The sequence below is a fragment of the Capsicum annuum genome, chromosome 7, assembly GCF_002878395.1.
Source record: "Capsicum annuum cultivar UCD-10X-F1 chromosome 7, UCD10Xv1.1, whole genome shotgun sequence".
NCBI lineage: Eukaryota > Viridiplantae > Streptophyta > Magnoliopsida > Solanales > Solanaceae > Capsicum > Capsicum annuum.
The window spans coordinates 25,166,641-25,188,538 of NC_061117.1; positions in this window are offsets into that span (position 1 = coordinate 25,166,641).

The window sequence follows — 21,898 nt, forward strand, 5'->3', positions numbered from 1 at the left end:
GATTTCGCCAAAGAACTGTAACTAGAGGGACTTCTTTGTTCCTCAATCTACGAGTCTGATTGTCTAAGATTTCGACTGGAATCTCTTCATAAGAGAGAGTGTTTTGAAAACCAATACTCTAATAAGGGACTATAATTGATGGGTCACCTATGCACTTCTTGAGCAAAGAGACATGAAAGACTGGATGAACTGAGGCTAGATCTGAAGGTAATTCAAGACATAGGCTACCTTGCCAAAGCGACTGAGAATCTTGAAGGGACCAACATATCGGGGACTGAGCTTTCCCTTCTTGCCAAATCTCTTCACTCCCTTCGTGGGAGAGATATTTAGATAGACATGATCACCAATCTCAAACTCGAGATCTTTTCTACAAATATCTACATAAGACTTCTGTCGGCTCTAAGCAGCCCAGAGTCTTTCTCTAATCAATTGGACTTTTTATAAGGCGTTGAATACCAAGTCAGGTCCTATAACTGAGGCCTCACTAACTTCGAACCAACCAATTAGAGATCTACATCACCTCCCATAGAGAGCTTCAAATGAAGCCATCCGAATATTGGAATAATAGTTGTTGTTGTATGCAAACTCAATCAAAGGTAAGTGGTCATCCCAACTTCCCTTGAAATCGATTGCACATGCCCATAGTATATGTTCTAACATCTGAATGGTCCATTCTGCTTGACCATCTGTCTGAGGATGAAAGGTTGTACTGAGATGAACTTAGGTACCTAGACCCTTTTAGAATGATTTCCAGAAATGAGAGGTAAACTAGGTACCTCTGTCTGAGATAATGGACAATGGAACACCGTGCAATCTGACTAATTCCTTGATGTAGAGTTTGGCGTAATCCTTGACTAAATAAGAGGTATGAACTGGAAGGAAATGAGCTGATTTAGTCATTCTGTCTACAATGACCTAAACTGAATCATGCTGATTACAAGTTCAAGGTAAACCAATCATAAAGTCCATGTTCACAACTTCCCACTTCCAAGTAGGAATACTGAACTCCTGCATGGACCCACTAGGCTTCTGATGCTTTATCTTATCCTGATGACATGTAGAACACTTAGCCATAAACTATGCAATGTCTCTCTTCATCCCACTCCACCAATAGATTTCTCGCAAGTCGCAGTACATCTTTGTGGCCTCTGGATGAATAAAGTAGCGCGCACCATGCACTTTTGCAAGAATTCACTGTCTTAAGTCATCTACACCTAGAACACAGAGATGACCCTAACAATGAAGAACACTATCTCCCCCTTGGGAGAAAACCTCTATTTTCTGATCCTGAACTGACTCTTTAAACTTAACAAACGTGGGATCTCTATCTTGCTTTTCTTTCACCTCGGAAATAAGAGATGATTTTGAACTACTCTAAACCCATATATCACCCTCATCTGTATCAACTAAGCAAACGTCTAGTCTGGTAAGCTGATGGACTTCCTAAGCTAACTTTTTCTTACTGTCCTCAACATAAGAAATGCTACCCATGGATAATCTACTGAGAGCTTCAATCACTACATTGGCCTTGCCCGGATAATAGAGGAAACTCATGCCATAATCTTTCAAGAGCTATAACCACCTTCTCTGATGAAGATTGAGATCTTTTTGATAAAAGACATACTGAAGATTTTTATGATCTGTGAACACATCTACATGAACATCGTATAGATAATGCCTCCAAATCTTCAAGGAAAATATTACAGCTGCTAACTCTAGATCATGAGTAGGATAATCTCTCATAGGGTTTAAGTTGTTTGAAGGCGTAGGCTATGACCTTACCATGCTGCATGAGGACACAACCCAAACCTACTCTGGATGCATCAGAATACACTACGAACCCATCTTAACTATCTGGGAGAGCTAAGACTAGAGCTGAGTTGAATCGAGTTTTCAACTCTTGAAAACTCTTTTCGAAAGGAACTGACCACTGAAACTTAACTTTCTTCTGGTTAATCTAGACATAGGGGATGCAATAGAATAAAATCCCTCAACAAACCGTCTGTAATAACCAGCCAAACCCATGATGGAGAGATAAGGCGAGGCCAGTTTCTCACTGCTTTGGTCTTTTAAGGATCTACTATAATGCCATCATAAAAAATGACGTGACTAAGGAATGCTACTGACCTTAGCCAAAATTTGCACTTACTGAATTGGGCAAACAACTAATAATATCTGAGAGTCTAAAGTACTATTTTGAGATGGTCTGCATGATCGCGCTCACTGTGGGAATAGACCAGGATATCATCTATGAAGACTCTGATGAAAATGTCCAAGTACTACTTAAATACACAGTTCATCAAGTCCATAAAAGTGGTTGGGCCATTGATAAGACCAAATAACATAACTACGAATTCAAAGTGACCATACCGGGTGCGGAAAGCTATTTTTGGAATATCACATTCCCTAACTTTGAGCTGATGATAGCCGGATCTGAGATCTATCTTGGAGAAATAACTGGCACCCTAAAGTTGGTCAAACAAGTCATCGATTTTGGGAAGAGGATACTTGTTCTTGACCGTGACCTTATTGAGTTGGCGGTAGTCTACACACATCCTAAAAGAACCATCTTTCTTGCGCACGAATAACACTGAAGTGCCCCACGGGGAAACACTGGGCCTGATGAATCCCTTATTTAAGACATCCTTCAATTTTTATTTCATTTCTTTGAGTTCTGCTGGTGTCATTCTGTATGGCGGAATAGAGATAGGCTGACTATCTGAAAGAAGATCAATATCGAAGTCTATTTCCCTTTCGAGAGAAATTCCTAGAAGATCTTCGGGAAAGAAATCTGAATATTTATTCACTACTAGGACTGATTCAAGGCTGGGAGTTTCAGAACTAGTGTCCTTAACTCGAACAAAATGATAGACACATCCTTTAGATATCATTTTCCGTACTCGAAGGTAGGAAACAAGCTGACCTTTGAAAGCGGATACACTACCCTTGCACTCTAGGATGGGTTCATTCGGAAACTGAAACTAGACTATTCTGTTTCTACAGTCGACTGTGGCATAGCAGGAATAAAGCCAATCCATATCGAGAATGATTCAAAATCAGTCATCTCTAATTCGACTAAGTCTGCTGAAGTGACTTTCTGAAATATCATAATCGATAAGTTCCTGTATACCCGTCGGGCTATGATGGTTTTACCCACTGGGGTAGAAAATGAAAAGGGCTCTGCAAGGATTTTGGGACTGATTCCAAAATCACCTGCTATATAGGGAGTAACAAAAGACAAAGAAGCTCCTGGATCTAGCAAAGTGTAAATATGCACATGAAAGATTTGTAACATACCAGTAACTACATCAGAAGAATTTTCTTGATCCTTTCAAGACTGAAGAGCATAGAAACGATTTGGGTGTTGCCCTCTAGTAGCACTGGAGGTGGTACCCTGCTAATTTAAGCGATCGGACTGAGCTGAGGAGCAATTTTATTGACCCTGAGGACCTGGCTAAGGACAGTCTCTAACTCTACGGCCTGTCTTTCCACATCCGAAACAAATACAACTGTTAGCTCTGCAAATACCCTGATGGTTTTTGCCACAAGTCTGGCAAAGAGGATAGGTGCGGGAACTGCTAACACTGCCCTGGGACTTAAAGCCTGGCAGTTTGTCTTTATTACCCTCTCTAAACTTAGAAATTGGAGCACTGGATATAGAAGGAGCTGGAACTAATGACTTGGGACAAAATTTAGAACGGTTTCCTCCTTCTGACTTAGGCTGAGCGAAGTTTAAACTATCTGTCTTCGCTCTCTTATTCTACTTCTCCCTCTGCTTAATCTTCTGCTCCTCTATCTATTGAGCATGAGTCATAAGCCTGGCCAAAGTCATGTCACTGTTCAGCATGGCAGATCTGCACTCATTTACCATGCTATCATTTACCCCTGAAGCAAACTTACTCATCTTGGCTCTGTTGTCTGTAACCACATGAGGGGCATATCTAGCTAATTGAGTAAACTTAAGAGAATACTCTTTCACCATCATATTACCCAGCCTGAGGTTGATGAATTCTAGCACCTTAGCCTCTCTAAGCTCTTGGGGAAAGAATCTATCTAAGAATGCAGACGCAAACTCCTCCCACTCAACTGACCCTACACCGTTTGCCCTCACTGACTTTCACTACTTGCACCAAGTGTGAGCAACATCCTGCAACTGATATGCAGGTAGCTCAGCACTCTTAACAGTAGTCACCCCCATGATGTCTGTCACCTTTTAAACCTAATCAATGAATTCCTGAGGGTCCTCATCTACCTTAGACCTGAGGAAGGATGGAGATTCATTCGGGTGAATTCCCGAATCCTAGCTGCTGCTGAGTTGGCTATCAAATTGGTCAGAACAACAGCTGGTCATTTATTCTGAGTAGCAACTGAGTTAGCAAAAGGAGTGAATGCAGCTCAAAACTCTGCATGAGAAATATGATCGCACAAAGTTTCTTTGGGCTGAGGGGCTGGCTGATTCCCATTTCTTCATTTAGGAGGCATGTTCTATAGAAGGAAGAGAGAAATAGATTAGACTGAGAGATTGACTTGAGATTATGCTCACTGGCATGACATGAATACTGAAAGAGGGGAAACTGTTCCTAAAACATCTTATAGCCTCTTGCACATAATTGTGGCGCGCAACACACCCATGCACAAGACTCTACTAGATGCAGCTTTTAGACTTCCTAGGACTCTTTTGAATCTTAGTCACTGATACCAAGTTTGTAATGCCCCAAATCTAATACCCGTAATGTTACACAGTGCTCACAACCCCGAAGGATCACAAGCTAACCCATGACTAATATTTGTACCTGTACACTATATAAAATAATGAATAATGCAAAAATATGAACTGAAAGGCTGTAAGGTTCAAAACTGAGCATAATCAGAATAATATAACATCTGTGTGGGGTAATAAAATACCCAAAACAGAATTGAAAATACTAAAGTCTGAAACATGATAGTCTAGAAAGCCTCTAACTAACTGAGCTGTCTGAGTAAGGAGCTGATGGGACATGTCCCCAACTAACTCCAACTAATAAACTAATTAATGATATAATAGAAAATAATCATGTCTTCGAATTATAAGGACTTACTTCTAACTTTGACTGCAGAAATTGGAATCTATTGCTGATCTGGAGCTCGTGTCTCTGAACCTATGGTATAAGATACCATAGCGCTAATGCATCAGTACTTTGAATATACTGGTATGCATATGAGGTAGGCTAATGCATGGGGTTCATATGCATGAACAATAATAATAATTGACTAACTATTATGAGCATGAGAATACATGCGTGAGACATAACAACTAACACTGTAATAACATGAATACTGAATCTGAATACTGATAATATGAGTGACTGCATCTGACAATCCTAAATCTAGTAGAACTATCTGAGTTTTGTATTGTGTCTGACTTGACTGTATCTGATAGTCCTGAAATCTGAAGAACTATCTGAGTTCTCTTACTGAGACTGCTACTGAGATTGTGGGAGGTAGTCATCTAACTGACATACCCTAAATAATGTATTATAGTTGAACTGGGGTTCAATCTATGCCCTGATTGGAAGGGAGTCAATACCACACCACTGGTAAGGAAAACATGTGAGTGACCCTAATATAACATGTACCTCTAGTGAGAACGGTGGGAACCCTCATATAGACGGCTAAGCCAGCTCATCTACCCTCATATAGTAGGCTATGATGTCTCAACCTATGCTGGCTACATAGTTTTGGAATGCAAGGTTTACTTCTAAGAATCACACCAATATATAACAGGTGAGTTCCCATCCTTGGGTTCACTCGGTGCTAATTTCTACTCCCATCTGAATAGACACTGAACATAATTTATTGAACTGAACAGGGACTGAGTTACTGAATTTCGTTGACTAATGAAATATTACTGATATCTGATAACTGACTGAGTTCTGATATCATAGAGATTTCCTGAGTCATAAGACTGTCTGAAGTCTAAGGATTCATAGCTTGACTGAGAGTATCCTGAAAACATGACATAGCTCTAGGCACAAATCTAATATTTTGGGTACAAGTACCCCTAGGACTCAATGGAAGGAAACTGGCCAAGCATAACTTACTTGAACATATAAATAACATCATAATCCATAATATATTTATAGAAGAATTCCATCAAAACATATGATAGGCATAAGTTGCTCATACATGGGGATTTCATGATATCATACTAGTTGGGCAGTGTTCCTTCATCTAGGCATTTAATCAAACACATGGTAGGCATAGTACATGTAAACAACATTATACAGCAATTAATTATTATGATTCATCTCTAATTTCATCATCTAGGGTTTATTCATAGGTTCACATGAATATACATTCATGCAAATCAATTCCACATAAAATTGATCACCCCAACATGGATTTGAATTCAATTGATCATTCTTAACATAAACAAAAGAAACCCAACATGAAATTCATAAAGAAATCCATGAACTTAAACTTAGAAAAGAGATTCTTGGAATTCATGGATTAAAGGAGTCCATGAATGAATACTACGCATACCTTAGTTCATGATTTCGTAAGGAGTGGCGGAGGGAATTCTTGATTCTGAATCTTCTATGAAAAGCCCTGGGTTGTTCTTGAGAGATTTTTGAGAGAAACTAGTATATTGTGGATAAAAAATGATTGAATCATGTGTTAAAGGGATTAAATAGGGGTGGGAAGTTGACCCTTTTAACCCTGGACGTGTCATTTAATTTCAGTAAAAATTTCCCAAATTAGACCCCTGGCATGACGCGGCTCTATAGCGCTATGTCACTGGAATTTAATAATTTGGAAACTGAGGGATGGCGTGACGCAGAGCCTCATGTTGCGCTTTGCTTTGTGACCTGGATCTTTGATGCGATGTGGGGGAGATCGCACTGAGACACTGGAAAAAGGACAATTCTGAACTTGGGCCCTAGCGCGACGCACTATAATTGTGAACCCCTACTGGAATTTGCCAAATGCCATTTCATCTTTTTGTGCCCCACGCCACTGACTAATATGGCGCTGTTTTACGATGGAAACTTGAAATAGTCGTAACTTCTGACCCGGTTATCATATTTGGCAGAATCTTATACCAATGAAAAGCTTATTGAATTTCCCATATGGAAAAAGTGAAAATCTTGAGAATTCCTCATGGAATAGTCATCATCCAATTTAGAAGCTAATATTAAGCATTCTTGAGATGAAATTAGCTAGGAAAAGTATAGGGTATTACAATATCTTCCCCTTGAGAACATTCGTCCTCCAATGAGACTGACTGAGACAGAAGATAAGATAACTGACGTACATACTGAACATAAATAACTGAAATGTGATCTCATAACTAATATGACTGACAAGCTGAACATATAATACTAAACATGCATATTTGATGCATGTGTAACTGATTCAAGAATGCATGACTAAGTGTTCTAAAGTACTAAGTTTCTCACAATAAGAATGCACGTCCGATGTATTATTACATAACTAAACTGATACATGAGTGCATGACGGAATATGCAATGGTACTTGATACCAAGTTTATAATGGGAACATGAGCATGAAACTGCATACGAAGTTTGTGATGAACACTAAAAATAAAACTGAGCAAGGTTAAGGAGAACTGTTACCTTGAGCTTGATATGAGTTTGCGAAGAAAAGGTGAGGACATTTGGTACGTATGTCTGCCTCTGCTCCCCAAGTAGCTCCCTCAATGGACTTATTTCACCAAAGAACTTTAACTAGAGGGACTTCTTTGTTCCTCAATCTACGAGTCTGATTGTCTAAGATTTTGACTAGAATCTCTTCATAAGAGAGAGTGTTCTGAACACCAATACTCTGAATAGGGACTATAACTGATGGGTCACCTATGCACTTATTGAGCAAAGAAACATGAAAGACTGGATGAACTGAGGCTAGATCTGAAGGTAATTCAAGCTCATAGGCTACATTGCCAAAGCGACTGAGAATCTTGAAGGGACCGACATATCGGGGACTGAGCCTTCCCTTCTTTCCGAATCTCTTCACTCCCTTCATAGGAAAGATCTTTAGATAGAAATGATCACCAATCTCAAACTCAAGATCTTTTCTACAAATATCTGCATAAAACTTTTATCAGCTTTGAGCAGCCCGGAGTCTTTCTCTAATTAACTGGACTTTTTCTAAGGTGTCGCATACCAAGTCAGGCCTTATAACTGAGGCCTCACTAACTTCGAACCAACCAATTGGAGATCTACATCTCTTACCATAGAGATCTTTGAATGAAGCCATTTGAATACTAGAATGATAGCTGTTTTTGTATGCAAACTCAGTTAAAGGTAGGTGGTCAGCCCAACTTTCCTTGAAATTGATTGCACACGCCCTTAGTATATCTTCTAATATCTGAATGGTCCTTTCTGGTTGACCATCTATCTGAGGATGAAAGGCTGTACTGAGATGAACTTAGGTACCAAGACCCTTTTTGAATGCTTTCAAAAAATAAGAGGTGAACTGGTACCTCTGTCTGAGATAATAGACAACGAAACACCGTGCAATCTGACCAACTCTTTGATGTAGTGTTTGGCATATTCCTCGATAGAATAAGAGGTAGGAACTGGAAGGAAATAAGCTGATTTGGTCATTCTATCTATAATGACCCAGACTGAATCATGCTGATGACGAGTTCGAGGAAAACCCATCACAAAGTTCATGTTCACAACTTCCCTCTTCCAAGTAGAAATACTGAACTCCTCCATGGATCTACTGGGCTTGTGATGCTCTATCTTAACCTGCTAACATGTAGAGTAGTTAGCCACAAACTCTGCAATGTCTTTCTTCATCCCACTCAACCAATAGATTTCTCGTAAGTCGTGCTATATCTTGGTGGCCCCTAGAAGAATAGAATAGCGCGCACCATGCGCTTCTGCAAGAATTAGCTATCTTAAGTCATCTACCCCTGGAACACAGAGACGACCCTGACAATGAAGAACACTATCTCCCCCTTGGGAGAAAGGGTCTATTTTCTTATCCTGAACTATCTCTTTCAACTTGACAAGGCTGGGTTCCCTATCTTGCTTTTCTTACACCTCAGAAACTAAAGATAATTCTGAACTACTCTGAACCCATATATCACCCTCATCTATATCGACTAAGCAAATGCCTACTCTGGCGAGCTGATGGACTTCCTGAGCTAACTTCTTCTTATTATCCTGAACATTAGAAACACTACCCATGGATAGTATACTGAGAGCTTTGGCCACTACATTGGGCTTGCCCAGATGATAAAGGATACTCATGTTATAATCTTTTAAGAGCTCTAACCACCTTCTCTGACGAAGATTGAGATCTTTCTGATAAAAGACATACTGAAGACTCTTATGATCTATGAACACATCTACATGAACATCGTATAGAAAATGCCTCCAAATCTTCAAGTCAAATACTATGGCTGCTAACTCAAGATCGTGAGTAGGATAATTTCTCTCATGTGGTTTAAGTTCTCTGAAGGCGTTGGCTATGACCTTACCATGCTGCATGAGGACACAACCCAAACCTACTCTGGATGCATTACAATACACTACGAACCCATCTGAACCATCTGGGAGAGCTAAGACTAGAGCTGAAGTGAGTCAAGTCTTCAACTCTTGGAAGCTCTTCTCGCAAAGATCTGACCACTGAAACTTGACTTTCTTCTGAGTCAATCTAGACATAGATAAATGCAGAATACGTAATACCATAAGGCCATAAGGTTCAAAATAGAATAATCATAACATGAGAGTGGGGTATAGAATACCCAAAACAACTGTAATACTATCTGAAGTTTGAACATACTAGTCTGAAAAGCCTCTAACATTACTATTTGAATAGGGAGTTGATGGGATATACCCCCAACTAACTTCGAATAGCAAAACTAAACTAAAATAAACCATAACATAAGTAATGATCATGCCCTCGAGAGATGAGGACTCACTGCTGGAACTCTGACAACTGAGATGCTACTGCTACTGCTGGTCTGGAGATCATGTATCTAAACCTATGGTGTAACATAAAAGAAAGCACGATAGCACGAATGTGTCAGTACAACTGAGAGTACTGAGTATATGAGTAAGGTAGGCTAAATGCAAAGGGTTTGTATGCATGAACAATGCTGACTGATATGAATGTGGGAACACATACATACATAAGTAACTGTTACTGAAATCGTAAAGATACTGAATACTGAGTCTAAATACTGACAACATGAGTTTACCGATTCTAAGATGCTAAATGACTACGTTTACTGATATTGATCTATGAATCACTAATAAGTGAGGAACTGATAATGTATTACTGAATACTAGGAGACTGATACTTTATTACTGATAAAGGAATGATTGTTTCTGGGAGTCCTGATTATGAAGGACTGGTCTAATTGATTGTATCTGACAGTCCTGAAACTGAGTACTGATAGCATGAGTTTATTAAAATCTAATATGACTGGCAAATGATTTCTGATAGCTAATATAGATGATAACATGAGTGACTATATCTAATAGCCTTGATAATGGATACTGATAACATGCTAATCATTAATAATTACCTTTAAATTAGTATGCACTGTTATTTTCTAAATACTATGACCTGAGCTTATCAGTTATTAGTTAATAGTGCATGTACCAGTTAGTATTTTAAGTCAGTTCAGTTACGAGTAGGATTTAGCACCGTGTGCACCTAGGGATGGGGGCATTCCTGCTAGCAGAGGGTTTGACCCTTAGTAGCAATCCTTGAGTTACAGAACTACGTAGCCAACATAGGTTTGAGATATCTTTCTGCCAGTTTAGGGTTGACACATATCTCATGAGTTTTCTGATAGTATAGGGTTACTCCCTAGTCCTTCGGGACACCAGTTTAGTGGATCCACACACCAGTGTTAGTACCCGTGGCACGGTACTGACACGCAACATAGGAGACATCTCTATTTCTCCCCGGGGAATCTTTATAATTCCCACTACTTAACTTTCAATTCACTTCTGACCATCAAATAAAATGTGAATAACCCATCCTCCTCTCTTTGAAAGAAGGTTGGACCCTAATTAGCTCAGATTGGGGCATGTCAGTTAGATGAACAGCCCCACAATTATAGTTACAATTTTAGTTTCAGACTCAGTATAGAAAATAGTTCAGTTCTACAGAATCAGAACTGTCAAAAATAGTCACCAAGTTATAAGTAACTCAGTTATCATTAATTTCAGATATCAGTTACTCAGTTATCAGAACATAGTATTCAGTTCCAGTATAAGCTCATTTACAGTCTCATTCACAATCTCAATCCAGTAATCAGATTAGTAACGCAGTTCAGTTTCAAGTTTTCTTGACCATAGCGTACAATTATCAAGTATTTAGTTATAAGTATTTCAGTACTTCAAATTACTAACTATTTTAGAATCATGTTATATGCTTGGTTTTGCATTCTCAGATAATGCAGTGTTCATGAATTCATGCTCAATTATCTCATGACACTCAGTCAGTCCTTACCTCATATGTATAATACTCTACAATTTTAGTCCAGTTATTCAGACTAAGTAAGTTCAGTCTTACACCCAGTATTCAGCTATCAGTCATTCAGTAAATCAGATAAGTTAGTATGTATATGCATTCATGCTCAGTGTGATTGTATATTTAGATCCTTAATTTATGTCAGTCTCTATCACGTAGTTTTAGACCCAGTATTCATATAGTATCCATGTTTTATCATATCCCAACTTCAGTTATGCTTATATCATTAACGTAAAGTTTACAAAAATTAAGTGTAGAGTTTCACCATCTTATCAAAAAATGTTTGTCACTCATGCTTTAAGATATTTCAGTTTTCAGTTTATTCCAGCCTATTGGTAAGTCTACTTACACTTAGCATGCATTTTTTATGATTACGTATAAAATCAGTTTTACTTATTGCAGTCACCCCTGCATACTTAGTACATTCCAAAAGTACTGATCCGTATATACATCTGTATGGCTACATTATTTCATAATATAGGTACCAGTTGCAGCTCGCACACCACGATCAAATAGTTACAGATTCCTGCCAGCAGGTGATGAGTTCTCCTACTTCGAGAACTCCAGAAAATTTTAATTTATATACAGCTTATTTACTTTCAGGTGTATTGATTAGTAGTAGTTGGAGGAATGTCCCAGATATCTATAGTCAGTATAGTAGAGGCTTCATAGATGTCAGTCAAAGTCAGTCATGTAATTTCAGTTTCAACCTTCAGATTTATCAAATTGTAAAGCTTTATAAGTATTATATCTATTTTAGATTTTCAATATGATTATGTTTCTGCACAGCAGAATAACTATTTATTATGTTATAATTCATTTGCTTAATAGTATGCCAATTCATGGGTAAGCTTGGGATCACTTATGGTTCAAGCACCGTGTGATGACTAGAGGGTAGTCTCGAGTTATTACTAAGCTAACGAAATACCCTATTCATTAAGTCCATGAAGGCTGTGGGGGCATTAGTCAGCCCGAAGGACATAGCTAGGAATTCATAGTGATAGTAGCGGGTTCAAAAAGATGTTTTAGGTATATCAACCTCCCTAACCTTCAATGGATGATACCCTAAACGAAGGTCCATTTTAGAGAAACATTTGGCACCCTGAAATTTGTCAAAGAGATCATCAATTCTGGGAAGAGGGTATTTATTCTTTACTATAACTTTGTTCAGCTGACGGTAATCTATACACATACAGAAGGAACCGTCTTTCTTACGCATGAAGAGTACCGGAGCACCCCAAGGAGAGACACTAAGACGAACAAAGCCTTTGTCAAAAAGGTCTTCTATCTATTCTTTTAATTCTTTCAATTTTGCAGGAGCCATTCTATACGACAGAATAGAAATAAGATGGGTGTCTGGCAACAAATCAATGTTAAAATTTATCTCCCTATCTGGTGATATCCAGGGAAGGTCATTAGGAAAAAACTTCCAAAAATACATTAACTAACGGAATAGACTGTAGGGAAGGACTTTCAGTACCAGAATCTTTAACCTAGACAAGATGGCACAAACAACACTTTGATATTAGCTTACGGGCTCTAAGATAAGATATGAATTTTTTTTTAGGTATAAGAGAATATCCCTCTCACTCTATCACTGACTCATTTGGAAAGGAGATAGTGACCTTTCTAGTGCTATAATCTAATGTATAATAACATGAATAAAGCCAGTCCATTCCCAGTATAGCATCAAAATGAATCATATCCAATTCTACAAGATTATCCACAGTATCACAATAAGAAATAGATACCAAACAATTTCTATAAACCCTCCTAGCCACAATAAAATCACCAACAAGGGTAGAAACAAAAAAGTTTCCAGAATATTTTTGGGTTCAAAATCAAAACTAATTGCCACATAAGGGGTCACATAAGACAAGGTAGACCCGGGATCAAGTAACACATATACATCACGGAGAAAATTTGTAACATACCCATGAACACATCTAGCAAAGCCTCTGAATCCTGATGAGTAGACAAGGCATACAATCGATTATGATCGCCACCAGTTCTAGATGCCACACCCTTAGCTGGAGAAACTGGGGTAGTAGATTGGGCTCTAGCGGCCCCATAAGCCCCCTTTGTAAAGGGACAATCCTTCTTAAATGACCGACCTTCCCATAATCATAACACACGAGAGTGCCATACTGACATATTCCCAAGTGGTTCTTTCCACACACATTACAAGGGGGTATTGCCTAAATGGCTAGGTCACACTTCCTTAGGACTGAGTACCCTACATCCTTGGCTCGCTATTCAACTGAAAGTTATGAAATTGCTGATCAGTTGGAGGTCTGGGTGCTAGGGCGCTAGCTGAAGACTGAGCATTGCTCCAAAACTTTTCTTAGACCATTTATTACCCTAATTGTCACCCTGATGTTGACTAACATTCTGACCTGCAGACCTAGCTCTCATAGCTTGCCTTTCTTTTCCCCTTACCTCAACCAACCTTTTTTTCTCCTCTTCTACCTGCTATATATGCATTGATAACTTAGAGAAATCCTTGTCTTTGATTAGCATTGCTTCCTTACTTTCCAATACCAAATCATCCGAGAAACCAAATGCAAACTTTCTCATTCGTGCCCTCATGTTTCCACTAATTCTAGAGAATAATGGGACAACTAAGTGAACTTTAATGAATACTTGTTGACATTCATCTTTTGTTATTTTAGATTCACAAATTCTTTATTCTTTGCTTTCCTCAGTTCTTGGGGAAAGAAACAATCCATGAAACCCGCTACAAAGTCACCCCACACAGAAGGTTCATCATCTCCACCCCTCAAATCTTCTAACTTATTATACCACTGGTTAGCTATGTCCTTCAACTGATAGGCTACCAACTCAACCCCTTCAACCTCATTAGTATTTATGACTCTAAAAATATTCTCTAGCTCATCAATAAACCCTTGGGGGTCCTCCTCAATCTTTGTACAAGTAAAGGTGGGTGGGTTTAGCTTTATAAAGTGACCAACCCGAGTAGATTCGGAAGAACCAAGCACAGAACTCATATTTGTAGACCGACGGGACTGAGAAGCCACAAGCTGAGCAATTACATGGATGGACTGTCGGAACTCAACATTTGAGACTTCTCCTTGAGGAAGCTGGGTCTAGTCGGGACTGGAGGAACTCCCAGAGTAGCAGCAAATTCTAGAAGATGAGCTCTATTACAGGTTCGCATCCCATGAGTAGCGCGGACATCATCAACATGGGTGTTCTACTCGATTGATCTATGGGGAGGCATGATCAATCTCTAAAATATAGGAAATCTTAAGTTAGGGGACATTCAAACTTTAAAGCATGAACTAAGACATAAAGAAAAGAGAGACATTCCTAAATGTCTCTCAGCTTCCTCCTTATAAGTATGGTGCACTACACACCCATAAAAAGGACTCTACCTAATGTGACTTCAAAGATACCTTGGGACCATGAACCGTGCTCAGATATCAAGTTTATCATTGTTATACCCCATTTTAGCACGAGGTCAAAATAGCGTACGACATATTGGAAAACTTCTAATTATAATTAAGGAAGTCACCACCTAATTGGTTCTACGGTGAATTAGGAAACCTATTAGAACCTGCATTATTAAAGAAATTAAAGACTTCATTTTAAGGTCTACACAACCTAAAATTCTAGGTAAGGATTCTAATTATCCTAAAGGGAGGGGATTAGGCACCCTAAAAGATTCACTAACTATGGTTAACCAACCAAACTTAGGTCAGATAAAGTAATCAATATTAAATTAAGAAATATATAAGTGAGGTGTTGTATATGTTATTTAAAATAATCTATGTTAATCATTTATAATTTATAAGACAGATTTAAAATATTAAAATCCACTCATTTACAAAAATTAAGAAAGATAACCTTTATAGTCCTTAAGATGCAGACTTTATTGTTGTTAAAATGAAGTCATTTCAAATCATTATAAAAAAAAAAAAAAGATTTGCAAAGGTACCTAACTAATGATTTAAACAAAAGATTAGTCATATTACAAAAGTTTCACGTTTTTTTACTCTAAAAAAAGATTTTTTTGCCCTTCTTTTATCAATTTTATAAAAATAAACGTAAATACAAAAAATAGACACACCGTATTAAATGAATTATTGAAGACAATTTTAAAGGTATACAATTGCTTCAATCTACTAGTGACTAAAGATTTTGTTTTATCAAGAAGAGACATATTTTAGAAAAATAAAAAATTTCCGTTATTAAAAATCCTAAGAATGCCTCGTGAGATCAAATTGGTAAAGATTCCATATTTTATTTGAAGTAAAATTAATCTACTATATCCAAAGTAAGGTAAAACCGATTACTGCATTAGCAACGTTAAGCTCGTCGGCCGCGACGAAAGGACCTACATTTTGAACAATTCAAACTTTCTAACTAGTGAGAAACCAAGTTTGATTCTAATAATAAGCCACTATCTCATATTAAAAGAAGGTTAAAGAACTCTAACCACTTCGCCATTTATTCTAAAATATATATATTTACCTATCAAATTTTAACTTTTAACGTTATGAATTAAGTATCTAAGCCTAAAAATTACGCTAAGTTTAACATCAAAAGGGGTGGGGAGAGTGGTAATTAAATTCTCTATCAATACCTAAGGATTTACACCAATTCAAGTGAAAGCAGACTGAGAATAAATTCAAAACCAATAATGTGCGAAGTGTCCATTGGAAATAATAACATAGTTCTGCAAAGAAAAATAAGCTTGAAAAGGGAAAAAGGCATTAGACTCCTACCGATCGCGGCTTAAGAGTAAAAAATATGATCCCTTGCTTGAATGGAAGATAGCATTTGAGCCGCGTTTTGAGACTCGGCATAAATAAGGGAGTCTTAGCATTAAGACTCTCAAATATTGCTCCAATTGCATATGCAAAAGAGAAAAAAAAAGAATTAGAAGAGACTTTGATTTCAAATATATAAAGAGTAACTAATAAAGGAGGTTGCAGAGAAACCACACAATCTCTTAATTGAAACAATTTATCGAAACTACCAAATCAAACACCTTCCCGCCAAGTAAAATTTACCAAAGAAAAGAGGGAGAACAAAATGATAAAGATTGAACTTCGGATGACCTTTCAGGAGCATTCAAACGTTCACCTCGTAGGTTAGCTAATCAAGAGGCTAAAATAGAATTAGCAGATCCACCAATTTGAATGCAAAGCTGAATCAAGAAATTTACAATTTCTTAAGGTTCCAACAGTGAAGAAGGTTTGAACATAACCTTCATTCCATAAAATACATATATTTTATTATTGCTCCTTGATTAGTAAAAACATACATAAGAAATGGAGAACGTTCATACGAAACAAATAGGAATTTTAATATGAAAAACAATACTAGATCATACTATAGGAAATTTTATCCAAAGAAGGGAATAGAGAACGTTCATAACATGTTCATCGCAGAGACTAAATAGGGCACACAAAATAAATAGAGAAGAGGGGCGAAAAATCACCTATTGCAGGGCAGTGAACTGGACGACCTTCGATGACGAACCCACGCTCAAACTTTATGATTTCATACTCGAATAGTACGAAGGATATTGCAATTCAGAGACTGGACATTCGTGGAGAAAAAATATTATTTTGTATTGTAGTTTAGAATTCGTGGCTTTTTTCACTGCTCCCAAAGGCTCACTAATCTCTTGGTATTTATAATGTGAAATTAGGGTCTATGGGAGTTTTTTGGGCGGAATTTTGGGCTTCATTTTTGAATTTTAAACGTTTGAGAGATGGAAGCTAAGTTACACAATTTTACCTTTTGATTTTCCTTGCTTTGACAGAAATCTTCCTTATTTGGCCAAGGTAGGAACTGAGACTTTCTCCAAATGAGGTGTTTTCTACCGATACGGTTATTTGAACAGATTTGGAGCACAAAAAATGGAAATCTTATGCACCAAAATTGAGAAAAAAGAGAGAGAGATGTTGCTTATTCAAAGTAGGGCACACAATTATCTGATGAAGAGGATTTGTAGTTTAAACCTACCTCAAAATAAAAGAAATGACAAAAACTCCCTGTTATGGCAGAGAGGAAGATAGAGACGACAAACAGCAAGACTAAGTGCGGTTGATGAATCCTTACAATATTATAGGGATTTAGGTTATCTTAGGTATTTTCAGTAAGTAAAGTGAGGGTATTTTGGGTAGTTCATGATAAATGGCGCCCTAGAGTTTTAATTTGAGATGTTGACTGACTAATGAGCGGGAGACATGTGGCAAAGATATGCTGAGAGTGTGTCAAGAATGTGCAAGGTGTGGAAAGAGTGTAATAAGAGTGTGTTTAGCATGTGTTATGCCCGTTTGGTGCCTTATGTGGTGGAAACATGGCATCCACATGGAAATGAGGTGGCAAAGGGAAGAGAAAAGATGGGTTTTATGGTCATATCTTGAAATTGGGCCAAATTTTAAGAATATTATAAAATGGGCTGATTTAAAATATTTTTTTTCTTATGTTTTTGGGGCTTTCTAAATTAATTTGAATAACACTTTTAACAAGAACATATTATAAATATACGAATAAATGATACAAATTATTTGATGCTAAAATATAAATACTTAAATAAAGTTGCATGGTAAAACAATAATATTTATAAAGAAGAAAGTCACAAAATACTTATTCGATAAAAATAAATGTATTTTTTGCGAAAGTTTAGAAAATGTGATGATAATTTAAAATATAACCAATATAGTAATAGAAGATAATGATAATAATAATAATAATAATAATAACAATAATATCTGTGATACTTAGTTTTTTTAAAAACACAAATAGTTGCAGGACTTTCATAAACTCCTGATTATAGGAATATCACACGTATATTTTTTTTAAGTTATCAAAATTATTTAGAAGCTCAAGGAGATGACTTGAAAGAAAGGCGGGACAGAATTGGATGTCAACAGCTATCTCTCTTTGGTTGAAAAGGATGAAAGAGTTTTCAAACAAAGAAGTTAACTAGTAACCTAATTTTGTCCCAGTCGACAGGATCTAGGAGGATACGCGTGAAGAATATTGGGGAGGATTGTGGCCGAACTCCGGTCTTCGAGTTGCCTATATATCTTGGGTTTCATGAAAATCAGGCCATATGTAGTTCAAGACTTGTAATACTGGTAGATTGGGAAAAGTGGATAGACGCGAGCTCATGAGGATTGTCTTAGTGTTGAGTTATGATTACCCTGAGTATGTTGATTCCGGAGTATTGATCATTGAGGTGTCGATATAAGTAAGATATTTGAGAGTTTAGTCATTTGAAGTTCGAGGTAGATTCGTGATCTTTGTTGGGAGTCTGATCCTCATTCCCAACAAATTGCCCCAGTTCACTACTAAGAAATGGTTTCATGTTTGTGCTAAGTTCCTGTGAAATATGAACTAGTAAAGTAATTAGTACACAAATAATAAATGTATTCAGTGGATTAATGAAAATAACGCCCCTCGAGTGTTAGTTCATGCAGATGTAGTCTCGCAAGCTGAACAAAGCTTATGAAGTTTTAGGCCGATGATTCATGAGAATGATGCCTTTCGGCGATGAAAATGAGGCCTTAAACCAAGTAAATTATGATGATGGGGCATTTTCATCCAAATTATTGATGGATGAAGGCTTTTCCTAAGCCAATAATTTATAAAAAATAACTTTTGCAAGCAGTAGATATCTCTAAAGCATTTGTCTGGTGTATTCATAAGTTTTGTGCAATTATCAAAAAGCAATTGTGTATTACATTTGAAAGCGGTTACGCGGTGCTATGAAAGAAATGAAAGCCATGCATAGTATGAAATAACTTAAAGCGATTGTGCGGTGCCTTAGAAGAAAATGAAAGCCATGCGTAGTGCAGAATAACTTAAAGCAATTGTATAGTGCATTTGTGCTTATGCTGAACCAATAAAGTTATGTGTAATGCGTTTGTGATTATGCACGGCCATTAAATCCATGTGTAGTACAATTCAACATATATTAAAGCATTTGTACAGTGCATCTGCAGTGCATTTTAAAGCATATATACAAAGTAATTGAAAGTCACGCGCAGTGCATTTTAAAGTAATTTAAAGCGATTGTGCAATGCGTTTGTGCTTATGCAGAGCCATTGTAGACATGTGCAATGCATTTTAACATATTTCAACTCATTTCTGCAGTGCATGTACGGTGCATTTAAAGCATATATGTAAAGCAGATGAAGCCATGTATTGTGCATTTTAAGCATTTGAAATATTTGTACAGTGATTTTGAAGGCATTAAATAGATTAGATAGAAGTTATGTGTAGTGCATTAAATCAATATTACTACAAAGTCATAATTTCTTCTAGATATTTTTTAAGGGAAATCAAACCGTTCGAGGTGAAATCCTTGCAAGACTGCGAACGCGGTTAACTTTTCAACCTCTGCCAATCTGTAGAACCTGTATCCAAAGAAAAATTTGCATGTTTGGGGGATGGTTGATTTGTGTTGACTTTGAAGGTCTGGCTCTTGATACTTCATACTCCCAACTTTGTTTTGACTCATAACCCCATCCACTTCCAATCTTGGACGATAGATGATAAAGAAAACATTTGGTTGAAATTTATTCAAAATAATAGATAATAAGAGTAATAAATAACTTGATAACTAAAATATGCAAATATGCATAGTAGTAAAAATGAAATTCTTCCAAACTTCGAATTGTGACTATTATGAGACAATGCGAATGTCCTTTATCCCAAGCGAATGTGCCTTCTTCCTTTAATTACTTGGTTGAACCCACATTCTTCCATATCTTTTAAGGTCTTCTTAATCATTTTCTTGAAGTGATGCCCTTAAAAACTGTCTCGATTTTGACTTGAGAGAAATGTTGACGTTCCATAATAATGAGACCGAGCCTTATATAAGATGCCCATGTATCCTATCATGGAATCAGGACCAGCCTAGTTCATGAAATACTCTTAAGAATATTACAAAATAAAGGACTGAACCCTTCATGGGTTGCCTACGTATTCCAAGGGAATCAGGCCGAACGTAGTTCATTACAATGAAATAAAAGGGAAAATTGAATTTTCTTCTAATGTGACTGAGGCCGATGTGGACGCCGACGTATCTGCCAAGGAAGTCAGGTCAACCGTAGTTTGTATTACAAGCAAAGAGGGATTTTTGGGAAATTTCTACTTAAAAGACCAAACCCGACATGGATTTCCTATGTATTCTCCCGAGGGAACTAGGTCATTCGTAGTTTCATTACATAGAAAAAGTAACATTACATACGAAATAGCTAAAGACGTCTAGACATAGTATCTCTTAACAACATCTGCATTGATGGCTATCGGCCACACTTCACCATCCATATCTGTTAGGATTAGTGCTCCACCTGTCAGTACTCGGTGAACGATGTAAAGCCCTTTCCAGTTGGGAGCAAACTTTCCTTTAGCTTCATTCTGGTGCGGAAATATGCGCTTCAACACCAATTGTCCTAGCTTGAATTGTCTCTATCTTACCATCTTATTGAAAGATTTGGCCATTCTATTTTGATATAGCTACCCATAACATACTGTGTTCATCCTCTTTTTATCGATTAGCATCAATTGCTTATACCGATTTTGAATCCATTTGGCATCACTCAACTCAACTTCCTAAATCATTCTCAAAGATGATATCTCTACTTCTGCGGGTAATACTACTTCTATTCCATAAACTATCAAATAAGGTGTTGCTCCAATAAAAGTCCTAATAGTGGTACGATAGCCAAGAAGGGCAAATGGCAAATTCTCGTGCCAATGTTTGTAGTTATCAATCATCTTTCACAATATTTGTTTGATGTTCTTGTTAACGGCCTCAACTGCTCCATTCATCTGAGGATGGTAAGGAGTGGAATTACGATGAGTAATTTTAAATTTCTCACATATATCACGCATCAAACCACTATTAAGATTAGCTCCATTATCTGTTATAATTGAATCCGAAATACTAAATCGACAAATAATGTTACTATGAACAAAATCTGTCACCACCTTCTTTGTTACAGACTTGTATGAGAAGGCTTCTACCCATTTGGTAAAATAATCAATAGCTACCAAAATGAACATATGACCATTTGATGCAAATGGCTCAATAGGACCGATGAAATCCATGCCCCATGTTGTAAACGGCCAAAGAGAACTCATCACATTGAGTTCATTTGGTGGAACGTGAATCAAATCACCATGAATCTAACATTAATGAAATTTTCTCACAAAGTGAACACAATCTATTTCCATTTTCATCCAAAAATAGTCGTCTCAAAGAATTTTCTTTGCCAAAATAAAACCATTCATATGCTGTCCACACATGCCCCCATGTATTTCTTCGACTAACTTGGTCGCCTTCTGATCGTCGGTGTACCTTAACAGTCCTAAATCTGGAGTCCTCCTATAAAGGATTTCTTCATTTAGG